Below are 24216 nucleotides of genomic sequence, written 5' to 3' on the forward strand. Positions count from 1 at the left end.
ATAAAAATTAATAAAATTCACTGATGTTGTGTTGCCATAATGGTAGAAGTGCCTTTGAAGTTTCTGTTGGGACTTGTACTTCATGATGGGACAGACTGGAATAGTTTTGCCTGTCAGTGGGAATACCAATAATGGTAATTAATAATCTTTGTCCTCTGTAAGATTTAAGAACAGAAAACAAGTACAGCTCAAATGATAATAGAACTCTTAATGATTCTCAGGTTAACAGTCCCCTATCCATTTTTGTGTAGCAGAGAAATGCTCACTGGAGACTTGTTGCTTGATTCCCAGGTGAAAAATAAAGATTTCTAAAAGGTTTATAGAGCTTCCAAGTAAGTATACATAAAGAAAGGTAAAAGTGTTAGAAAAACTAATGATGTGACAACTTAACACACAGGATTTATGGATCTTATTTCTGAGGCGTTTATTCACACTGATGGCTACTTGGCCATAGGGAATATGGTGGGGGTTTTTTTTGTTTATTTTCTTTATTTATTTTTTTAAAAGACGTTTTATTCAAATATATTAGGTAGAGCAGTCCAGGGATCTTCGAGTTCCAGCTAACAGAATTCTCTGAAGCAGGTCATGGTTTGTTAGTGAGGTTCTTCTGTTAGTCCAAAAAAATTACAAATGAAGATTATGTTGAGGTGCAAATGAAGCTGGTGCAGAACCACTATAGACTTTAGTAAGTAAAGTTCACATATTTAAATATAAGCCCTCCTTTGTTCATATGAGTTAATAAGTTCTTTTTCTAGATTTCTCCGGTCGACTTTTGATTTTGGGTTCTGTGATGAAAGCATTGACACAACAGGGATAATTGTATGTTTTTTTCTGCCCTTGACTTGATTAACAACTTTTCACTGTTGTGAACAGTTGCTAACAGCCATCCTGGAATTTCAGGAGCTAGTATGTTTTTATGAAGTCTCCAGAGACAAACACTACGGTACAAACTGTATTGCAGCACAAACACCATCTCTGATCGTTATCCTTGTTGCTTCTATACTTTCTGTAATGTGAATTCCTGATCAAGACCTGGATTATAGAAAAGAAAATGTCAGAGAGTGCCTCTTAGTTCTGAAATGACATTTGGGGTTGAATGAATGTGTTTGAAAGGGAGAGAGTTCTGCTGTGTTGTATTGTTGATGCATCAAACTGATCAGGTGAATGCTAATTTTGTGGTTACATCCCACCTCCCTCTTTCCCCCGTATAATTCTCGTCACATTAATTAACTAACATTAATTATGTTAGTTAATATGCTTTAACTAACAGGTTAGTCAAGGTATGTAATAGAAAGTGCAGTAAAGCAAACAGTCTAGCTCTTTTTCTTCAGCTAGCAATATTGGGAACTAGCAAGTAGATGGCATTCTATCTCTATTTTTAAATTATGAAACAATAGTTAAGGATGTCACAGAGTTTATTCCTTTCATTTGTTATGCTACTCAGTCTGATCAAAGAAAAAAAACATTTCTTTAACTGTTATAGCCTGTGATTCTAAATAATCAATATAAATACTGCACTAAAATCAATCCAAGACAAAATGACTTCACCTTTGTTGAAATAATCTGGGTTTAATAAAATGTCTAACAAAAAATATCTTAGTGGCTGAGAAGCAAAATACCAACTTCCTGAAAACCAAAGATATTTGAAGGTAATCAATGAGTCTGCAAAATGAAAAGGAGAAGAAATGATTAATAATTTTTTAGCACTGCTGTTTCAAGTTTCATCATCAAGGAAGGAATTTCCTGTTGTCTTTATTTGCAGTCTTATAGTTGTTCCTATTGTACTAGACTCAGAAATCTACTAGGAAAAAGAGGAATTAAATCTGAAAGGAATTGTATTCAAGTGCCTTTAGGCATGCATTCCATGTCGTCCCATTCATTTATTGGTTAAATTTCACCTTAAAGATTTCTCCTCACATTTTCCCAGCTGCTCCTGCTTGTAACTTAATGATGTGCTGCTTATCATCATTGCTGATATGCCAAGATTTTAGCAGAGAACTTCTATGCAACCAGGAAGTTTTGGACAATAGATCCCCAATCTTTTCTGACTTTCGAATAAAGCGGAACTTAAAAGGAGGGGTTCTTAGGTGGGAAATATGAAGATGAGTGCTTAATCCCACCCAAAATTGGAACCTGTGATGAAATTAATGTGGCAATTACTCCACAAACCAAAAATGGCACATTCAGTGACATTTTCAAACTTTGCTAAGCTGTTGCTTGCTAGAAAAAGAAGTGCTTCAAATGTAAGTCCTTGTTATGGCTTGAGCACTGAGGCTGCACCAGTCTCAGTGCCTGTTCTCATCCTCAGGTCATAACAATAAAAGCACAATAAATAAATAGATGCAGATTCAAGTCGTCCTGTTAATCCCAGTAGAATCTACAATTTGGCAATTTTTTCTTTTTTAGACTGTAAATGTGGCCTTGGGTAGCTGACCTTTGGTTAAACTTCTGGACTAAACCACCCATGTGATACTGAAATGTATAGTGCTTTTGAGTAATTATCTGTGAGACTGTCTTTTATAATGTAGAAGTAATGACGTGTGTGTGTGTGTATATATATGTAGTCTATTATGTATAAAATTGCTAATCTTTGGTTTTTTTTTTTCATGGTCTAGATTTCCTCGATATTCTTTTCTGCCTGAGAATATATCTAAGGTGACTGCAGTTTAAGAAGCTTATACTTCTTGCCTAAGTTCTTTCAAGAAGCTCCCTCTCCTTAAGTGTCTTTTTGAATCGAGGTTGAAAATGCAGTTTAATGAATAGTAATGATATCTAACAGGCAAGGAGGCTAAATGAGAAACAAATATGTATTTGAACTATAGGCTCATTAAAATTATATTAAAACTATCTCTTGAGGAGAGATTGTTCATATTATACAGTGCTTTGTGGTTCCGATGAACATAAAACATCTGTGAATTTGGTAGGAAACCTTTTTGCTCAGGTAATAAAGCAAGTGCTCCTAGGGATTTTGGAGAGGATTTCTGTCCTCCTTTTCACAAAAGGTGGTGATTTGTAGAGCAGCTGTAATATTGATGGTAAGGGAAAGGAGAAAAGAGCATGTGCACTATCTGGTCTGTGAGATGGTATTGTGCTAACAAAACAAGTAGGTTGACATATTCAACCTTTCTGGTTAACGTATGAGTGCAGAATGTTAGTTTTACCAAACAAGCTTCTAACATTATTAAACACAGGATTTTTTTGAGCTTTAGCAGCTGCTCTGCCTCTGAAACATCCAATTCTTTCTTGTTTTATCAGAACTGGAACCAGAGCTGGAGCACTGCACTATGCTAGGTTCCGTTGGCTCTAGCTTCACTGTACGTGAGATGGGGAAACTTACTGCTAGTGAACAAGGATGGAAATTAGTGTCAGTCTGGAAGATCCACAGCTTCTGCTACAGGGAAATGAATAATTTTCTTAAAAGCAAGTTAATGAAATTAGTTAAAAACGCAAAGGGAATTTAAAATGATATATAATTAAAATCATATATATAAATTGAGTCCTAGAGCTTGCACCTATAAGCAAATCAAGTTAATATTAAGACAAAAAATCTGAATTCTGTAATGATTTTTCTAGGATAAATATGTTAAAATACTGCATAGCTATCACAGACTTGAGACTATTTGGAGTAAGAAGTGCTCTTGATCAGTGAGTGTCAGCATTCTGGCATTGCTACAAACACCGGCCAAACAAACTTGTAAATTTTTAGTGGATTATTTAATGTTAGCAGTAAGGAATTCTGGGCGGTGGAATGGTAATAAGTCACTGCAATTTCATTAAAATAACACTCTCATAGATTACTTCAGTAAATCTAAAAGATCATCAAGATAAATGAAGTAATTAAAAAATCCTACAAAGGCTACATCCCCAGTGATTCTAGCTATTGTGCAAGGAAGTGATGGCTCTTAAATAAAAACATGCGTAAGTTGAAGGATTCAGCTTACAGTGGAATATTGCTCTTTATTCAAATTCTTATCCCAGGTGTAGTAATTTCAGGGTTTATCAGTTTAATGTGATTTCATTGTTTTCTTTTGCAATTATCAGCAACTCTTATGAACTTAATATTTGTCATTATTTAAGACTGAAAAAGTGGTAGTAGAATGTAATAAAGTTGGAAATAAAATCTTAACAATAACATCTGAGCTCATATCTGAATTGATTGCATTAATAACAGTAGCGGTTGATACTTTTATATTTGGATAGTTTTTCAATATTGTAACCGAAATAGAACAAGTGCAGTTCAATATTTTGTGAACTTTAATAAGGAAATACATGAATATAATATTTGTGCTGTAGCAATCGTGATTCATATTATATTACTTTACTGCCTTGTCCTACATCTGCCTGTTATTATTTTGCCAAAGATGTGTTGCTTCAGAAATAGGACTATCATATTTATGTAGCCTTTTACAACTAAGTCTTTACTTTTAGCTTTGATAATAACTGTGGAGATTTCATGCATGTGCTCAACTTGCATTTAACATTTTAAAACTATGTTGCAGCTTACTCCCTAACACCCATAACATAACTTGCAACTCTTTCTCTGAAATGCAAACTAAGTCTTGTTTTATCTGGGAAGGCTACTTGCATGCGCATGGTCACAGTTACCATGGCTGCCTTCATATATTTTTAATTTGTAAGCCCATTGAAATGTGTTCCAGGCTTCCTTAGAGTAATGAAGGATGACTATGCAGAGATTATATCTTCTCAACTCCATAAAAACAATAACTTGATTATGGAATACTTACTCACTGAGATAGAAATGAAATCAAATAATATGAATCATGCAACTATGCTATCAGTCTTGTTCCTCATTACTGTCTGATTTCTAGGAATTTAAATACCAAAAAAAAAAAAGCATTCTTCATGGAACAGTCTACAGAAAGTATATTAAGGTCTCATTCAGCTCAATGTAAAAGCTTACCGGTCAGTCTAGCTCAGTCTGCCTAAAATTGCCAAGGCTTAAAAGATAGGCCTCAGCTGGCCTGGTTGGTCAAAGACTGCTTGGATACCATTGACTCAAAATGGAAAGTCATGTTTGATTACTGCTCAACATTAGGACATCAAAATGAAATGAACTTGAAGTGTCATCTGTTTTGAGACTCTAAATTAATAAATTTAGAAAAGAGAAGAGGAGGGAATTCCAATTCTCTGCATGCTAGCAGTTTCCTGAAAATAAAATGTAACTTCTGATTTTTTTTTTTTTTTTTTTTGCAGAAATTCTTTTAATGTCATCATTGGTTTTTACTAATGTTTGGATCATTAAACAAGTGAAACTGAGGGAAACTTACAGAGAGAAGAGTCACTCCTGTGTGGCCTGATAATGTTGTATAATTGAAATGATAGGAACACATGTATCTATTTTGATTAGGTATTGAGAGGAAATTCTGCACTCACACAGTGGTGAGGCCCTGGCACTGCTGCCAAGAGGGCTCTGGGTGCCTCATCTTGGAGGTGTCCAAGGACATGGATGGGCCCTGGAAAGCCTGAGCTGGTGGGGTGTGTCACTGCCAAGAAATACTGGTTCTAAATGGTCCCATTCAACCCAAAACATTCTATGATTCTACAGATACGCAGTCTTTTAAAAATATTTAATTATGAACTAATACCTCTTCCTCCTCAGAAAACAAGAAGATGAAGGTAAGATCAAGGCTGTATTGGACTGTCAATTACATCATATATTTGCTTCATGGTAAAGCTAATTACTCTACAAACTGGAAAGGTAACTCAATCCTTGATCTAACTAGTGTGATATCCTGTTGAAGGACATCTTGCCCAAATACTTCTGCTTGTATTTTAGACAAACATACTGCTCTTTCTCTCTTGCTACATTAGCAATTGCCACTTTATGAAGTCCTTTCCAGCAGCACTTTTTCTTTTCAGCCTGACAGGCGGCCTTCCTTTGCTTGTGCCCTTTGCATGCTTTGAATGCTGATAGCTGGGATCTGATTTACCTTGCATATCCAGGAGAGAAAAATCTAACTTGTTATGATTGTTACTGATATTACAGAATACAAAGGTTCTCCAGTCCTCGAAGAGGTTGCTTCAAAAGGCTGCAGCAAGGTAACATCTCAAGACTCGATCCTTTATTTAGAAAGTGTCAGCACAGGTATACGCTCTCACTGTTATTCAGAGAGGTATTTTATGGTATTTTATATTTTAGTAACAGGAAAGTATCACTCTGTCTGTTGAAGAGATGCCTAGAGTTTTATCTGTAGTGCTTTTGAGTTTGTTTTTCAAAAGCATCTCAGTGACTTGGGTATCTAAGTCCTAGTGAAAGTCATTCAGACTTAGATAAATGGATTTTAGGGACAGGATTATAAGCATCTGCTATGAAATTCAGCATGTCACTGTGTGGAATCTTAATTACCAATTAAGGTTACAATGTACTCCTAACTTGTTTATGGGATATAATAATTCTCTTTGAAAGATAAAAGTCTTTTTACAAGTCAACTGTGTATAAGACACATAGGTGAAAATCTTACTATTTGTTTTTTATTCACTTCTTTAATTGTGTCTCTGTCACTCACTTCAGCTGGCATGCTTCTAATTTAATAGACTATGCTTGTCAAGATTGTATATCAAATGCTGCAGACAATCAGCTAAGTCCTTAGTCATCTGTCAAATAATGGGGTCTTAGGTGCAGTGAGAATAAGCTGGCAAAGTAGGGTATGTTGCATTCTGAAGTTTAAACTGTTTACTGATAATACAAAAAGAGCATTAAGGGATTGATAGTCTATTTGAAATTCCTTTGAAAATATATCCCAGACCGGATCTTTTCTGTTGCTTGTCTCTTGTGTGCCTCTTTAAGAAATCCATTCTTTTAGATCCACGGCTGCTATAAAAACCTGAAACCTGTCAGAGCTCTGCTGATCCAATTACAACTTTAAAACTTTAAAGCTTATGATTTACAGTAAGCTCATTCTATTTAAATACAAAGGAATCTTCTAAAACACTACATTGTCTAGGAGCATATTTCACAGCAATTCACCTCTTTTTCCCCTTGACTTATGCAAAGCAAAATAATTTTTATTGGAAATTAAAGGTAGGGATGGCTCAGTTTCCTACCATAGTTGAAGCTAGACAGTGAGCCCTACCCTGTTTTTCTATTGAGACGATGTGACATAAAAATGTTTTTTTCCTCTTTGTTTTATTTGCTTTTGTTTGTGTTCTTTGGTTATGAAAAAACAACCACCCACGTTAGGAAATGTTGGTAGAGACTGTAGGATTGTCTGCAATGCAACAGGCCAGCTTTGCCGGAGGTGGTGTGAACATTTCCTTAGGTGTTATTTCTATATGATGCAACTTTTAGATGAAATACTGAAGAGAGTTTAGGCATGTAACCAAACAATGCCATTAATCTCTCTTTTTAGACCATCTAGTCTCATCTTAAGGATGAGGATTCCCCAGCTCCCTGGTCATGCATTCAGAGCTTTCTTACTAAAATGCACGGAAGAATTCCAGGTCGTTGGGATGTTCCAGTTTTCCTCAACACCCATCAGGAAATAAAGCAATCAGGAGCGAGTTTTATGCAAAAAGGTTTCTGGTGAAGCCTGCTGGACACATTTGTAGAGGCAGGGTTAGCTTAGCTGCAGGCTAGTTGTGTTTCACAAACAATGAAATGGAGTTCAAAAATGAGCTGACTATTTCTTCCCGATAACCAAAAGGCTGAGGGGGAGAGATGACCTCTGGTTCATAAAAAGCTTTGCAATTCTTCTGGCAACAGAAATTAGTCTGAATAGAGGCTACCAAAATCATCATTTCCAAATAATTTTGGAATTATCTTAGAGAGGCAGTACTATATAAAGTAAAAGCAATATTTAATGGCATTCTTTTAAATCCCTTTTTTTCCCCCTCCTCATATAGCCTGATCTGAGCCATCAGAACAACTATAACTAAACATATTCACTCTTGGCTGTGCAATTTTTCAAACGATGCTGTTCGTGTACTTCAGAAAATGTATGTGTATGGTTTTATTTCCTTTATTTTTCCAGTATAATTTTTTTTTCTTTTATTCAGTTTAAGGTATAGTTTGAAAATGTTTTGTACTTGTCATCTCCTTTGAAAATGTTTTGTACTTGTCATCTCCTCCAGTAGATCTTGTTATGGTCATTATTGCAGTTGTTATTGGTATTGGATTTATAAATCTGGACATTGCAGCTGATATGCATGTTGGCACTGTGTCCAAAAATGGTGAAATTGAAGTTAGTAAGGTAATTCAAGAAAAGAGTGAATGTAAAAGCAGAAAGTGTGCTATAGCGCTAGTCCTTGTGGTCTCACTACTGAACACAGGGTAGAAAATGAGCTCTGGGACATGTTTGCACTGCATCCTACTTTGTCATCTATTCTACTTGCTCCTATCTTCTCTGATCCTTTGACTAGACTGACAACCATGTCTTCACTGTGCTATCCCACAACTGTGCCTTTGCTGTAAAACTATTCCTCTGAAGACACTGCCATCTGGAACAGTCTTTTGGAGCCTCTGCCTCATTGACTTGCTGTATCTTTTAAAATATCATTGGACAGCAGCTTTTCTCACTTGTCCGAGTCTCTTAATTCTATATTTTGTCTCTTCCATTATAAGCTTTTTAGTTTAGTGATTATATTATTCTAGTCTGTAAAGCACTTTAGAATGCTCTTTGGAAGAAAAATTATCTGTTATAATGTTCCTTTATATTTTACTTTACAGAAAAACAGTACATTTGAAGTTATTGATATCTATATACGTATTTACTAGTCTGTCACCTTTGTGTGAATGTTATCTACTAGTAATAATGTGGTAAAATAGATTTTTTCTTTTAATTTTTGGAATTTGCTCAGGACAGAAAGCACATTACGACTAGACCACAGTCATTTGTACTTATCCTAAGTCATAATCCAGTAACAGTAAATAATTCATTTTCCAGCACGTCATTTTCCTATCACTGTCCAATATGTAAGGGAGACAAAGCTGAATAATCATGGAGAAATCAATTGATGAAGAAAGGGACTTGACTCCATGCCATGAGTTTCATTATTTTTGTATATGAACTTAGATACTACTGGATCTGAGACTGCAAGCTGTTACATGCTCTTACTACAACAGCCTGATTAACTTTTAATGGGAAAAAAATTTTGTTCCACTTTCAAGTACAGTAATCTGGTAAAGGGTTAGCCATCAAAGACCCAGTTAAAGGGCAGGAGCACAGCAAGAGACCTATAAAGCTCGGCTACAAGGGTGTAGCTCAAGAAAAATAAGCAATTAGAGTTGGCAGGAAGGGGATGTCAGATGTGCAACTGTCTCTTGCATGAATTGTCTCCCAGAAAGCTGAAGGACAGCACAAAATTATCTTTCCTTAGAGACTCATCCATAAGTGGTGTTAATGACTGTCAGTTACATTCAATTTGATAGTTATCATCTGAAATGATTGATTGTAGCTGTGCTGCACATGGATATGGTTAGCAAAATCTCCCAGTGCTTTTGTTATCCTAGAAGATATCATTAGGCTTATAGTTTGACAGTTAGCACTCAGATGGTGCTCTACACCTCTCTGGTAAGTATCATGCCGTTTTTCTGTTTACAGACATAATGGTAATATTGGACTGTGTTCTGAAGGAAAAATAATTTTTAAATCTACAGTAGGTTTTTTTTTTGCTGCCTCTGGTGCATGTGATAATTTGCTTGAAGTGTTTTGGGGAAAAAACTGCTTGAGAAAAGCCAAAATGGCCAGCATACAAAAATTCTGTGGTTCTGGAAGCCAGTTTAGTAACTCCCAGAAGGTGGATTTGTTCACCAGCTGAGCTCCAAATATGATGCCTTTTGAAGTGTAGACAACTGACTACTGGCATCCTCTAACCTTTGAAGAGATCTGTTTTCACAAGATCTTCTAACATGGGAGAACCTGTGCCTGTAAGTGAAGAAAGTAATGGAGCAGCTATTGAGGATCTTGAACACAGGTATCCATCTTTGTAAAATCTCAGTTTCTCCCATGTTCAGAAGGAGATGAATGTAGAGATTGTGGTTTGGCCTATCGCATAGCAGGTGGCTTGAGGCAGAAAGCTTGGGTGCAGGTACGTTTCCATATCCAAGCTTCCTTGAAGCTTCAGGGCTGGGATTGGGACTCATTATCGTAATGCATTAAATTAATGTTATAGATGAAATTCCAATTCAATCTTCTTCATAAGAGAGCTTTTGACATGATATATTAACCATCAGATTAGAAGAAGACTGACTGATTGCCATTTAATGCAATTGAATGCCAGGATTTTTCATTTGATGAAGCTGGCTGGGTAGGGAATATAAATCTGCTGGTACCAGTACCCTTATAAACTTTAAATGGGAGGAAGATTAAAATTCCATGGATGGGATATTTATTTGCAGCCATTATTCACAGAGTGATGTATCACAGTGTCATGAAAATGCAAGTGCCCATCTTTGCTTTCATATGAAGCCTTTGAAAAAAGGATTAATGTAGTTCCAATCGTAGTTTAGATGGTACTGCATGCTCTTTTTAATATGTCTGCACATGTACTCTAAATTTACCTGGAAGTCATCCCACAGATGTGTAGTAGTTTCCAATTATTGTAAGGGCATAAAGAACAAGACAGGAATGAAGTCCTCTGGGTCATTAAGTCTAAATCCTTGCTATTGCAGGGAAGTTTAGCCTTAAGTTATCAGACTACTTTTCCATCTCTTTCAGATGGTTCTCCAGCCTTCCTCTCTCTTTTTTTTTTTTTTTTTTTTTTTTTTTTTTTTGTACTGATTCTCATCTTGAGTACTTTAATGAGTAGCTTTTTTAAAAACAAAACAAACCAGTCAGTAGGTCAGTATAACTAAGGTTAGCTTGCAAACCTAGGTTCCATTAGATCCTGTTTTTCCATTTCATTTCTGGTCTCCTCCCATTTCAGGATTTTTAAAATCTTATATGCAGCAGAGCCACTACAATAGTTCCATGATTACATTCTTTGCTTCTTTTCTTTGCTTGGATAATAAAACATTCCTTCCAGCATTGAGCAGACTTTAAAAAGTTTGAAATTACAACTTAATTTTTTTAGCTGAGAAAACATTTGTTTCAGAGAGGAGAGAAAGTTTCTAAGTGTGTTTAGTGAGTCTTTGACTCCTGATTTTATTAGTAGGTATTTTATTCTGCTCTTTCTTTCTGACCCCTAATAGCTGCACCTCTGTTAGAATGGACTCAGGAGTGTCAGCAGGTTTGGTACCTTGCTAGTTGGGCAGCTATCTAAATCTTGTATGCTGCAGGGCATCTAGGAGGCTCAGACAAAGAGTTTGGACTGCTTTCCAAGTGATGTAATCCAAAAGAGACTACAGCTCAACAGGAACACTTGTGACCTGAATGATCTTCTGTGTCATCTGCAGACTTTTTGGAGTATGGCAGCAGGAATTCAAAATCCAGTGATGCAGGTTAACAACATGAAAGGATGTGCTTTTTGTCTGGGTAAAGGAGAAAAACCTCTGAAGAGGGACTTCTGGGGCATAACAGCTGAAGCTGTGAATTTCAACCTCTCTCTAGCATGATGCTCTGATCCTTTGCTGCAGCCAGAAAGATGTCTGAGGAAAATAACACTTCATTCCTCTTGAAAAAAGAATGCATAGCACAATATAATCTTTTGGTTTTTAGTAGTTACTTTGCCATAAGAGTTTTCTCATCATAAACTTGCATTATCTAGCTGTTGTCACTAACATAGCAGAATTCCCACTTCCCTGGCAACAGGACTCTTTTTGGCTGGACATGCGTAATTGCACGATGTGCTGGACAGTGCAGTTAAATTATTACCAGGAAATTTTTAATGCACATGTCCTTCCAGTGTTCACCTATATTCTAAAACAACTATGAGTTTTAAATCCTGTTTGTATGTAAAAGCTAGAAAGAAAATATCTTCTACAAAAGCATTCAATAACACAACAGTCTCTGAGTAATTAACATGCCACAGGCACTTGCAGGAAGAAATACAAATTTTATTGGAGAAATCTAGTTACATTTATGGTGAAATCTTGCAAATGGTTTTTAATGAGGTCTATTTTTAGTAATTATCTATATTTTTGGACATCTGTATCAAATCTCATGTGTACTACGATGCTACCCAGCAGATTATGTCCTGTCAAAATAAAAAGAAAGGCAGATTTATATTGCATTTCTCTATGCACTCAGGGACTTGCACTTTTATAAGCCTTCATTGAACAATTTAATTTCTGGTAATTAGAATGGTTGCAATCTTTCAGATTAGAAGGGTTTAGTGTTTATTAAGAGGTTGCCTTCTGTGTTGCAAGATGGTTATCAGCATGGGTCCAGTCTGGTATTACTGAAGACAGGGAGAGGGCTCTTTTCTTCCACTTGCCTTTTTTGACCTGAAGGAAGAAATTAGATATGTAAGGGCTTCTTATCTTATTCATGCTCTGCTTATCACAGATTCCTTGAACAAGTTGAATAAGGTAGAGCTGTATTTTCAGCTAATACAGACCAGATCACCCCAAATCAGTATTCTCCTTTAATGAACCTCATCATGGGCTCTGGGAAGTGTGCCAAGAGTGTGAGGGGATTTTGAAGATGGGGTGGTGGAAGGATAAGGATTATACAAAAAGGGAAGAGATGGAAGGTTGCAGGATGTATTGGCTTCTCATATAATTTTTGACACAGTGGAAAATTGGGTATATGAGCTCAAGGTGCCCTCAGGCATTTTGACTTGCCAGTGGTACTTAGCACATTGTTGACCTTGGTATTGTTACAGAATTGTATTTGCCCATAGATGAACTACTCTTGAGGAGTTTATCCATGTTTACACAGCCACAAAAGCATTTCCAAAGTTGATCAGGATTGACATTTTTTCCAGACAACATTTTGTCTGGCATTTCCCTTTGAAAACTCAACAGGCAGTGAAGTCTCACACTAACTGTAAAACTTGCTATCTGGTGTTATCAGACTTGTGTAAGGTGGCCTTTGACAAGCAGAGAAGATTTGAGGTTGGCTCCCTGAGCCACTTGTACTGATGTGTTCACATAAAGTTGAGTAGGTTATTCAAATACAAAAAAAATCCCAGAGTTCTGAGAGGTTTTTGCTCTAAAAGAAAGCCAAAGTCTTTCCCCTTTGAATACATGTTGAAGTTGGTAGGTAAGGCAGCTTCTCATAGCTTTTGTTCTTTCGCACTGTTTGGTGAGAAGATACATAATGTAATCAGACTCATGTATTAAATGGTTTAGAAATAACAGTTATGTATACATAGACATTTTACTAACATAGAAGTTAATAGTAAAGTTGATTAGCTTAAAGCACCTGAATTTGTGGTTGTACAATCAAGAAGGATTCTCAATTACATTGAAAATTATGTTTTGATATGCAGGGCTGATATTTTTGAAAGCCAGTTTTTTTTTTTTTTTTTTAATCTCTAGTGTTTTCAAGCCTTAGCTTGCTACTTTATCATACTTTTAACAGCTCTATGGCTAAAGGATTCTTACAATGGTGTCACCTTTAGACTGAGTTTTAAAACCAGAGTGCTTTCTGTCTTTAAAAGCAGAAAATTTAGGTATCAGAAGATTCAAAACAAGAGGCCATTCTAAATCTGGTTTAAAGTTGTCCTTCCAGATTTAGTTCCCAATACTGCTGATTATGCAAATTTTTATTTCTTATGTTCTTATTGATAAAGTACATTTTCTTAATGGCTGATAATAATAGACCATGGTACTCTTAATCACTGGGACACTGATCTAAAGATATTAAATATGAAAATACATCAAACTTGAATATTTGTCACAAAATATTTCTTGCTGTAGGTGTAAAACTGGGCTGAATACTTCATATTTCAAGTAAGGATTCAACTCAGTGGAATAAAAATGTCTTGAATACAGCGTAAGATGAATGAGAGAACAGCATAAGGCACTTTGGTCGCCTCTTGAGCAGTCCTTGTGGGCTCTCCTTGTGGATGACAGTCTCTTCTCTGTTGACGTTCTGTAGAGTGAGCACTGTAATGTTCATGGTTGTAACCTGCTACCAAACCTCTGCTCTTTGCCATAGGGAACGATTTTTGTCATCCTTCAAAATGTGGCTCTGGGGGAATTTATGCCAGATTGTTCTGTAGGTCGTTGGTTTTTCTCTTTTTCCCCCTCGTATAGCAATGCTGGGTACTATCTCTCCCAGATCTGCAAATGCTGTTTTGTATTTCTTTTCCTTGCTCTCTATTTTCTCTAGTCAGGAAATCAGCCAAGGTACTAGATAATATTAAGCATCTCACTAGCATTCAGGAAACCACATCGGCACTCACCTAAGGGTTCAACGCTGAGCCAGGAGTCATCAACAGTACATTTTCACAGCCTCTCTTCTCACTGTTCCCTTTGTTTCAGTTGTCAACACCAAACTTTTCGCATACCTGCTCGTTGAATAAAATTTCCTGCATCACCAGCTTTCACCATGCATAATGTCATTTTCCACATTTCTGATTTTTAATACAAAAAAGTGTTTTGGGGGTCGTAGTAGGCTTTCTTAAGGAATGAGTAAACTGTGTTTTGAGGGGAAAGGGTGTCAAGCTGAAAAAGCTTGTAGACTTAAGATTTTGTCTCTGCACATCATGCAGGCTCTGGGTAATGCTCATGTGAACAGAAACATTAACGGGTTTTCTTGTGTTTATCTGCCCACTGAATGTTTAAATAGCAGGCGGGAAATATTTGCTCTTTTCTTTTAAATAGCATATTCCCAACCTTAACCTTTACTGTTTATTTTTCTTCAAAAACATAAAAAGATTTACTAGTGTAACTCTGGTTAAGCAGATCTGGGAACTTAGTGCATCACGAAGGGGCAAAAATTATTTTAAGGAAGTTTTTATATCAGTATAAACCTTCTGTCTTTTCTGTAGATCTGATGCTTTCCAAGCTGAGTGATGTTGGGATTTTATCGATGTGACCAGCTGAGCTATTAGATCAGTTCAGATCTGCTCTGAGTTATTAGATGCAACAGAAAAAAAAAATAAATCTGCAGTTGATTTTCTCCAAATCTAATTGGGAATAAAGCCAGATTCTCTGACAAGTTCCACGGGGATATGTCTAGTACTGTTGAATCAAGTTTATTCTGGCTTTATGTTGGAGCATGGAGGACAATGATGAATCTCACTGAGCTCTTATTACTTAGTTACCATTTTGACAATTGTGCTCTGAGCTACGAAGCCATCAGGTTCGTCATACTGTGCAATCCCTCTCCATCCTCAAGAAACATCTTGACTTCTGAGGGCGTTTTTTAGACAGCAGACTCTGGATTGCTATCAGCCTAGAAGATGTGCCCAAAAGAGGATGAAGGGAATGAAGACGTGCTCAGTTTGCCTTTGAAAATAGGAATGTTGTAGTCTATGCTGTGTGTTATCACAAAGGTAATGTGATTACTCCACAGGACTATGAGTGCCAAGCACAGCGCTCTATGAGCTGCTGTGGGGAATGTTAACTCCATCCCAGGCACATCCAGTACAGTGGTATCCACTGGCTTCTCACCCAAATGATGTTTTCAGTGCTTAATGATGGTATTATACCTAAGGCTCAATTTAAAAACAAAGCAAACAAACAAAAAAAACCACAGTATTCTTTGTGCTCTTTGTCTCATGGACTAGGTCAGGGAATGTAGGCGTGTTCCTCTCTTTCTGATAGAATTTCTGCATAGATCAGACAGCTAGCATGCAGACTGAAGAAAGAGTAGCTAATGCACAAAGAAATGTTATGAGAAAGCTGAGGTAGTGAGGCAGCTTGCAACAACAAAGGACTGAGTGACCTGAGGGCTTGAGGCAGAAGCAAACCCATCTAACCTCTGGGTACTAGAAATAACGGTGAGTACTTGCAGAAAAAATCTTGTCCTAGTTACTCAGCTGGCTATAGTAAAGATCTCATTTCTAACTTTTTATAGTGTTGCTAGAGCTCATGGGCCAAGTTCTCTGCCTGTGTTGGTTTACCTTATTTTTATTCTTTTTTTTTTTTTTTTTCCCCACAGCAGCTCTGCTGTTTCATCTAAGATTTCTCTGCAATTATACCTTTGCAATCTTCTCCTTTTTTCTTTTTTTCCTTTTCCCCATATCACTCATCTATGCTTTTAGCACCTTCAATGACTTCAGATCTTCCATTCTTCATGGCCAGGAATAAATTCTCACCTCTGTGGATTTGATGTTCTTGGACCTTTTGCTGGCCACTGCCATGACACAGGGCTTGGAACTAGGTGATCTTTAGGCTCTCTTGCAACCCATTTGTGACTTTGGCCCTCCTTTGTATCTGATCTTGGCTGTGTTACAAGACCTAGTTTCATAGTCTTGAGAACGATAGCAAAGATTGTACCTTGTCCTTTGACAGTGGAGATAGATAATGGGCACTTCACTGCAATTCTTACAATGTAAAAACAGCTGATCCAACTGTTCCCATAAAAGTCCAATTGGTTGCAGTAGGCATTATGTTCATTCTGACAATGATAAAATGATTGCTTTAGTATCTGGCTGTGTAACCCATTTACAGCTTGTGCACCGGTATTATAAGAGTGTTTCAATTGTGAAAATCATTGAGATGTAAATGTCATGATTATAATTTATCTTCATTAAAAATTCAATTGGAAGAAGGAAAATTAATACATGTGCTGTATAGTGTACCAGATACTAAAAAGGTAATATGTTATACTGAAAATAGGGGCTTAGGAACGAAACTACATCAGAAAATAACTCAGAAGCACATTCTAGTGATGTGACAGGTGGTTATCTCAAGGGCATTGCCAGAAATATTTTACTGGCTCTCAGTTCTTGTCTGGAGTGGTGTAATATTTCATCTTTCTCTAATAGCAATCTTAACACCTCTCCCCCCTCCCTACACTGCCAACGCAGACAAGCAGCCAAACAGACGGGGCTGTCGTCTTGTGTTTTAATGCTTGAAAATGATTGTATCACCTGAAACCACCATCAGCTTGGAGCACAAAAGCCAGCTCTGAATGTTATTAACGTCACTGGAAAGACTTCCATTAAATTCATTGATCATTGGCTCGCATTATTTCTCTTTTAGATATTGATGGGGCTTTTTTTTTTTTTTTTTTAATTTATTTGCTGATTTATATCATGACAGTGAAATTTTGCTTTTTAGTTCATCATATATTGGTTCATTCTAGTGTTACTCGTCTATCACAGACTCAGAATTGCCTGACTAGATATATTTGGTTTTTGAGTGATTTATTTCTTAATCTACCCCAAATAAGAATGAATATTTGTCTTTTCATTCAAATTTTATTTTTAAATAGATTGCATTGTTTGTTTTTTTTGTTTTCAAATCCAATATTTTAATTGAAGGGGGGAAAAAACACATGCCCATGGACATGCCCATGGAATACTAATATAGTTTATGCTATTTAGGAATAATATATTCAGTGAAATCTGTAGCTCTGAGTTTGTTTTTTCTTTTGATAGTGTGTAAGCAATCTCTTTGGTTGTGGCTCTCCTATAGACAAAAATTTTAATCTCAATGACTTTCTTCTCTGCTGTATTTAGAATAAATGAATTAGTCCATCCTTCATGTTACATGCTATGTAATTGCTGAACCCTTCTTTAAATAAGCAATAACCTCTAATTTTTATTTATTTGCCTTTAATTCTTAAGAGGTTCTGATAATTGCACTGGAATGAGCTTTCTTTGATTACTTGCACTTCAACTTACGCATTCACAGCGCCATTATCAGTGCAGACCTTCCTGCCACGGTTGGTACCAAAAATCTGTGCAGTGGAAATGTTTTATAGTTTGAAAAGTTAGCATTAACTGCCATACTCTTGTTATTAGAGATTTAAGAACTTCCTGAGCTGAGTTGTGCTTGCATGTCATCGGACTGCATTCCTGCGTTGGTTCTTAAACAGTAGTGGTGAGAAATGTGTTGAAACAGGAGAGGGAGCTCTCACCTTGGCTATGAGGGAGGAAAAGCTGAGTGAGGCATCACTTCCCCAGATCTGGATGGGCAAGGGAGCTCCCCCCTCCTTAACTGCAGAGGGAAAAAGCATTATTTTGACCTGCCATTATTCTGTGCCTTAGCCATACTCATCCGTTCAGCTGAAACAAGCCAGTGACTGACTTAATAAATAAATAAAAAGAAATCTGTTGAGAAATGTTGAGATAGGTAAAAGATGTAGAAAGCTTTAGTTAACAATGTCACAAAGGAGCACAGTGAACTGGTGAGTCTACTCTCTACCCGGTGTACAAATGGCAGAGTAGACTAGAAGTTCCGGTAGCCACCTAAGTCAGTTGAGTTGTTATATAGCTGGGGATCCATCGTAAACACTCATGTAATGAACCTAGTGAAAGTCTTTCTAAAAAAATAGACCACTGTGGGCAAAATACTAAAGTAACAATGTTCTACATCCAGTCGTATGAATGAATGTAGAATGAAATATTTTGCTCCAGGGATAGGCATGGTAATGGTCATGTATCTGTGTTTGTAGTGGCAAAGGTTTTGGATACTTCACCGTGCTTCAGAAATGCTGAAGTATGTTTTTGTTTTCATGTTACTCTGTGGCTCATTTTTATTATCTGAAAATTGTGCAAAAGGTAGCTGTCAAGTAAGCCAAGATGAGGGTGTAAGTGAAAGCTGCTGCTTCAGAAAATAAGAAAATCAATACGAAATGTTTTAGAGGGACTGCTAATGATCTGCTTGATCTTTACAAAAAGGTCTCTAAAGATCTAGTTGTAGAGATTCAAAAATACAATGCTACCTGTAAGAAGAACTTTAAGGCTCGTACTGTATTTGTTGGTATGTTTTACCAAAGGAAGAATAACTTTTTCCTGACATTCGTATATGTGAGAAGCGTGCTGGAGTACCATTCTCAACTTAGTATAAAAGCTTGTTGTTAAAGCTTTAGCAGTATGACAGCAAGTAATAACGTCTGAAGAGATTCTTCTTTTTCCTCCAATGTACTTTCAGGCACTTTTTCTTTTCCAAACTGTGTCAGAACTTCATACAAATCTGTTTCAAGGGAAAAGCAATTCATAATATTAAAGTGCCACCATTAGCAGTGACGCCCAAAACTAGGGACTGAATGACTGTCCTTGAAAAGCTTTAAGCACGAAGCGTAAGAGCAACAGTTGTAACTGATTAAGGTTCCAAACCAGCCCAAGCTAGCTGATCAAAACAGCACAAGTACAGGAATTTTGAACTCTGCCTTCAGTGGGGCATCCCAGACCCATGCTGTGCCAAGTTTTGCGATCCCACATGTGTTTCCTTGGATTCACAATTTGGACTCCGAGATTGGTAGAAACTTTTAGAGGTTTGTAGGCCACAGACAGAGCTTGCAAATTGTGCTGCTTGACAATGACAGATGTGGGAAAGTTGTCTTTTGGGACTTAAAATAATACAAAGATCGAAATGCACTTGGACATCTTTTGGTTTACATTATGAATTTAAATTTCCACAGTGCATAACATAAAGTAGGAAGGAGTCACAGATCAGGATGGTTATACATGTGTGCAAAATTGTTTTGTTGGTTTGTTTTTTTTTTAAAGAGCAATTACAACAAAGTGAACGTTGCACAGAAGACTACTTGCTTATACTACTTATTATAATGCCATGATCAATAGGAGATGGAACTAACATGCAATATAAATTTCTAATCTATCTATGCCTGCCTGGATTAAAACTTAATCACTCTTCAAAAAGAAGGATCCAAATTAAATCCTTGTATCAACACTCTCAATTCCTTAAGTGGTAAATCTTATATTTTTTTCTGGCAGTATTTTGTCTACTTTTTGTTAAACACCAGTCTTTGTACTCAGTTATCTGTTATGTTCTTCTAGAAATGAATTGCTAGGAAAATTCTCACCTTGTTCAGTGCAAGTTCAACTGCACATAATATAGCCAATAATTGCCTTTTTTATTGTCATTATTTTGGTCATAAACCCAGAATTTATCTTTGAGTAAGGAAAAAGTGTAGATTTTTAAAATGTTAGACAGCTTAGGAAAGTGAAACATCTTGAAAAGCATGTTGCCAAATAAATTACCCACTTTCCTTCAAAAATGGAGGTAACCATGTCTGTTGATACCATTATAACAACAGTATTTCTGAATGAAGTATTTGAGGTCAATTGTATACTGCAATACTATCACTATACTTGAAACAAAATGATCTTTTAATCATTGTGAGGTCTCAACCTAATTTTCAGTTAATTTGTGGGATTAGGAAGTATTCAGTTATTAGAAGGTTGAATTAATTGTACTTTTTACTGTGGCTCACTGTGTATACATAATTTATCTTATGCACATGTTCAGTAATATTTTTTTTAAATTTCCACTGTATGAAGATAGTACTATAGAAGGGAAGATTATGAAATAGCCTATGGTTAATTTAGCAGGATGTCATGGGCTTAAGTTGCAGCCATGGAGATTGGATTGGGGGGAGGGGGGGTGAATAATAATAATAAAAGGGCAGTGAGACACTGGAACACATTGCTTAGGGTGAGCTTAGAGTTGCCAGCACCAAAGGTCTTTGAACTAAGGCCAGGCAAATGTCTGCCATGAAAGCTGACATTGTAGCTGGTCCTTCCTTTGTCCATGGGCAAAGGACTGGATCATGTCTGAGTGCCTGCCTTCCTTCCTTCTTATGCTCTGATTTCTTGGTAAAATGCATCTAGAATCTTAAGCAGAAAGGAATGCTTAATGCGAAAGTGGGTTTAAACTTTAGCTGAGCTTTAGCTGAGCTTAATCAGGCCTACTGTTCCTTTCTGTGGTGTAATAATTAAATGATACGGGCAGTATCTGCAGCAGTTACTTCTGCATGCATAAAAGACAATTATGTCCTGTACAGAGAGAGTGATGCTTCACAAAAATAATAAATCTTGAAGTGTTTCTTGAAGACTCTAGATATCAAACTTATATTTAATTTTAAGTCCCAGACTCTCCACAATGTAATAAAATATGCTTTCAGCTAATACATGGGAATGGTAAGGTCTGAAATTCAAGTTCAGAGCTTCTTCCACGCAAGATGCTGTGAAGGGATCAGGAGCTGATAGTTACTGAGAGCAATCCAATGGCATCACATATCTATCTTGTGAAGAAACACATCAGTGATAGCTTGAAGCTTTTGTCAAGATTTCTCCTACATTTCCATAAATACAGCAGGTTAACTTTTTCCCGTACTGAAATTCCAGTGCAAGCTAAACAAAGAGACCATCCACGTGCTTCCATCAATTAATTTTTTTCTTCTAGTTTCAAGAACGGCGTACGATCATCCTGGAAAAAATGAAACAAACATACTTTACTAGTAACTGCATCTTTAAGGCTATGCAATGGAATTGAGCTAAAGGAAGTTTAAGAGTCTGTCTGATGTCTCGATTAGCATCTTGAGTTTTCATAAATTTTAAAACCAGAAGGGATTTTAAAGCCAGGGAGAATAGGATAACATTTTGCAGCGATCACATTGTCTGTATATCATTCTGATTCTCACAGACTTGACATCCGAATATATGAGACTTTTAAAATATCAGAGCACTGCTGTCCTTTATTCAAACAGTAAATCCACTGAGAGTCAAACATTTGTGCGTAGAACTTGATAGAACAGTCTTTCATCATCTTTCTTTTTCTTAATATTTCAGTTTTGATCTATGAATGCTCAGGAAAGTGATTCTTAGGGTCTTATTTCCCTTTTCATAGGCAGAATATCTACATTCATATTTTATAACTTTTTTATTGCAGAAGTGATCCTGGTTTGAATTCATTAAGTGACACTTTTAAAGTATGAAGTGTGCTTTTTAAGAAAACAGCTGCTTGGATTTAATGAGGAAAACCTTCCTGTTAAGTTATTGAAACAGCCAAGCAGATTACCTAACAGGAATCCAATCTTCATTCCGTTTAGAAGTTTACAATGTTTACAGATGAAATAGTATGTTCTGTTACCTTTATCATTATAATTGCTGTGATGACACTTTAATATCATGTTTGAAACTGTAGCTATTCTCTATGTAAGAACTTCTTCGAAATCTTTTGCTCACATAAGCCAAAACGCATCTCAGAATTAGATGGTTTCCTCTCTCTCCCATGTTATTTGTATCCATGATCTAGTGAAACCCACAATTGTTCTAAATGGAAGCACTTTGAATTTGGGACACAATGAACTATATTCCTTACACTGTATTCGTCTTGAATAGACCAGTATGTGTTATGTTTGCTCATCAGGTAGATGTAGCCACTAAGGATAGTTGTGACAACGCAAATGCTTTTTGCCTAGGCAAAATGCAGGCATATCGCGGATCCACTCTGCTAAAGAAACAATATTCTTCACAAACAATGTTTCTAAATTTACTATATATGTTTCTGTAGCAAGGATAGATGTCTTTTTTTATTTAAAAACAAAACAAAAAACTTATCTGAAAAGAATCAAGTCACTACTCACGTAATATCAGTTTTGTGCCAAAATATATAAACAAACAATATAATCCCTAAATCTGCTTAGTGTGAGAAATTGAGACACACTTTAAAGTACCTTTACATAGTACACAGTTAAGGGTCCTAACACAGCTGAAAGTAGGGTTTTGATCTCAGTAAGTCCATACTCCCCTAATAAGAAATTGTTCCTTTATATAATTCAAAAAAGATGAAGAGCGAGGCAAAGAAGAAACCTTTGTGTGTGTTATGAAAGTCAGAAAGAATCAATATTTCACTCTAGAGATGAACTGAAAGTGATTCGTATTGTGCAAAAGCATGAAAAAGTAAATGTTTCAATGAGATATCACAGGAGAAGTCTCCATGAGAGTATATAATCATAGAATGGCCTGGGTTAAAATTGACCCTGCACATAGCAGGTCAGCAACCATCAGACCAGGATGCCCAAAACCACATCCAGCCTGGTCTGAAATGCCTCCAGGGATGGGGCATTTAAAACATTTAGAAAAGAGGGAAAGACACTTTAGAAATGATAGAAGGAGAACAATGATGTCCTTATGTTTCAGACCCAAATGAAAAGGAGAATTTTTTGAGGATTCTTATCATGATTCACTATTTAAAAGCCCAGTGCTCCATGATATATGAGGAAAAAGTAGGATTATTAAAATGGCCAGGTAATTAGTCCCCGCAGCTTCATCTCATTCATGAGAATAGAGTGAACCTATGCCCTGTCTAATAATCAGAAATAAACAGCACTGATTGTATCTGTACAGTAAAAATTATCAAGTCCCCAAAAGAACAGCAAAAGAATCTTGAAATTATAATGGTGAGAAAGCTGCCAAAGTGACGGTAAGTAAATCAAATGAAATTTAAGTTCCAAACAAATATTCCCTCCCTTGAAACTGGGATAATTCTGTGCCATATCATAATGAAAAAGGCAATTAACAGAATCACACTAAGAAACCCCCGTTCTCTTCCAGTGGTTGCTGGTATTGCTGCTAGGCAAATGCTGTACAAAGCTCTTCTGGCTTTAGTGTCTGTATTCTTATGAAAGAAGGTTCTTTTTTCTTGCTTCCCCCATTGGAGGGGAGAGTGCAATTTTTATGAAGCCTTGTCATCTTCCTCCCACATATTGCAAGCTCCTGTTTAGAGTAGTGAATCAATCACAAGCTGTTTCTTCCCATGTATTTGCAAAATACTTTGGAAAATAATAGGTCTGTGTTATATCACAATAATAATAGCTTAGGATTTAAGCTCATGAGAATAGTCTAAATGAACAGTGCAAGATTTGGCCTAATTACCCAATTATCTCTCTCCTGTAGTCAGCAAAATCTTTTCCTCTGACTTTAATTGGAATGAAGTTCAAGGTGTAAGTCTTGTGGAATGCCTGGATTTCCCTTTCAATATAGAATGCATCTGGTTTAGGTTTTCTATTTGGTTGAAGACTGAATGGATTTTTTTCCCTTAAAATTAGATTTATAGATCAAGAAATTTAGGTTAACTTTTAGTTTTGTAATTTGGTAGTTTTGAATAAATGAAACACTGAAGAGAAATTATGCTGATTTCACAGTTATATTACTTGCTCTTTTTTATAAGAAAAAAAGTCTGCAGCTGTACAATAGAGTGATGGCATCAGTTTTCATTTGTGAAACAAATCGTCCAATTTTTATGTGTTGTTTAATGTAGTTCTAGTTTGCTTGGTTCTCTCCCTTTCAAATATCAATTTGAATGACTGAATTTCATAGAGTATTGTGCCTTTTCCTCATAACAAATCAAAGGAATGGTTACCAACAGCATACCGGTGTATTTCCATAAGTAGTTGAGTTTGGAAGCAGTTAATAAATTTTATCTCTTTCAGAGACGTTAGGTTT

At 36.4% G+C, this 24216-nt stretch overlaps 1 long non-coding RNA gene across 8 annotated transcripts in view; it reads left to right on the top strand.

Annotated features, from left to right (window-relative positions):
• The window catches only part of LOC128082418 (uncharacterized), an 80482-nt gene that overhangs the window by 32808 nt on the left and 23458 nt on the right, over positions 1-24216 (top strand). For 2 of the 8 annotated variants that reach the window (XR_008207667.1, XR_008207670.1), the window contains 3 exons: positions 6008-6060; positions 8904-9530; positions 11150-12361. The exons of 1 other annotated variant lie outside the window; for it this stretch is intronic. This is a non-coding gene — a long non-coding RNA (uncharacterized LOC128082418). Of the gene's footprint in view, positions 1-221; positions 333-2406; positions 3102-6007; positions 6061-8379; positions 8495-8903; positions 9531-11149; positions 12362-14838; positions 16978-24216 lie in introns of those variants that run through there. 5 more of the 8 variants (XR_008207669.1, XR_008207668.1, XR_008207665.1 and 2 more) reach the window with 3 other exon arrangements.

This window comes from Tympanuchus pallidicinctus, unplaced genomic scaffold (genome assembly GCF_026119805.1).
Source record: "Tympanuchus pallidicinctus isolate F22 unplaced genomic scaffold, pur_lepc_1.0 scaffold22, whole genome shotgun sequence".
Classification (NCBI taxonomy): Eukaryota; Metazoa; Chordata; class Aves; order Galliformes; family Phasianidae; genus Tympanuchus; species Tympanuchus pallidicinctus.